This window comes from Buceros rhinoceros, unplaced genomic scaffold (genome assembly GCF_000710305.1).
Source record: "Buceros rhinoceros silvestris isolate BGI_N320 unplaced genomic scaffold, ASM71030v1 scaffold4250, whole genome shotgun sequence".
NCBI lineage: Eukaryota > Metazoa > Chordata > Aves > Bucerotiformes > Bucerotidae > Buceros > Buceros rhinoceros.
This window is the reverse complement of record NW_010388861.1, coordinates 23,833-24,156: the sequence shown is the minus strand read 5'-3', so window position 1 is coordinate 24,156 and position 324 is coordinate 23,833. Positions and strand designations below refer to the sequence as shown.

Genomic DNA, 324 nt, shown 5'->3' with positions numbered 1-324 from the left:
AGGGCACGGGGATGAAGTGATGAATTACCCACTAGTAATTAGCACCCCAGGACTCAGCGCTGCACTGAGCTATTTGCCACGCAGCGTTGGTTGACAGCGCACCATGCCAGCTGGCCCCTGTTTCCACCATGTCCATTAACCTGACAGTGGGGTTACCACCCCCACCCCTCCCCCGTGCTCCATCAGCTCTGAACGCTCTTTTCATTAAGCTTTACATTTTTGAACAGTGGCAGCCCTTGACTAGTCCATCGTGAGGAGGAGTGAGAAAGCCAGGGGCTAAAAGCAGGGAAGGCGAAGAGCCCCTTTGCTCTAGAAGGCTGCTCT

At 54.6% G+C, this 324-nt stretch overlaps 1 protein-coding gene across 1 annotated transcript in view; it reads left to right on the top strand.

Moving 5' to 3' along the window:
• Positions 1-324, top strand: part of LOC104489444 (uncharacterized protein C15orf52-like) — a gene marked incomplete at its 5' end in the record, with an annotated part of 28,236 nt that overhangs the window by 20,432 nt on the left and 7,480 nt on the right. The window lies entirely within an intron of this gene.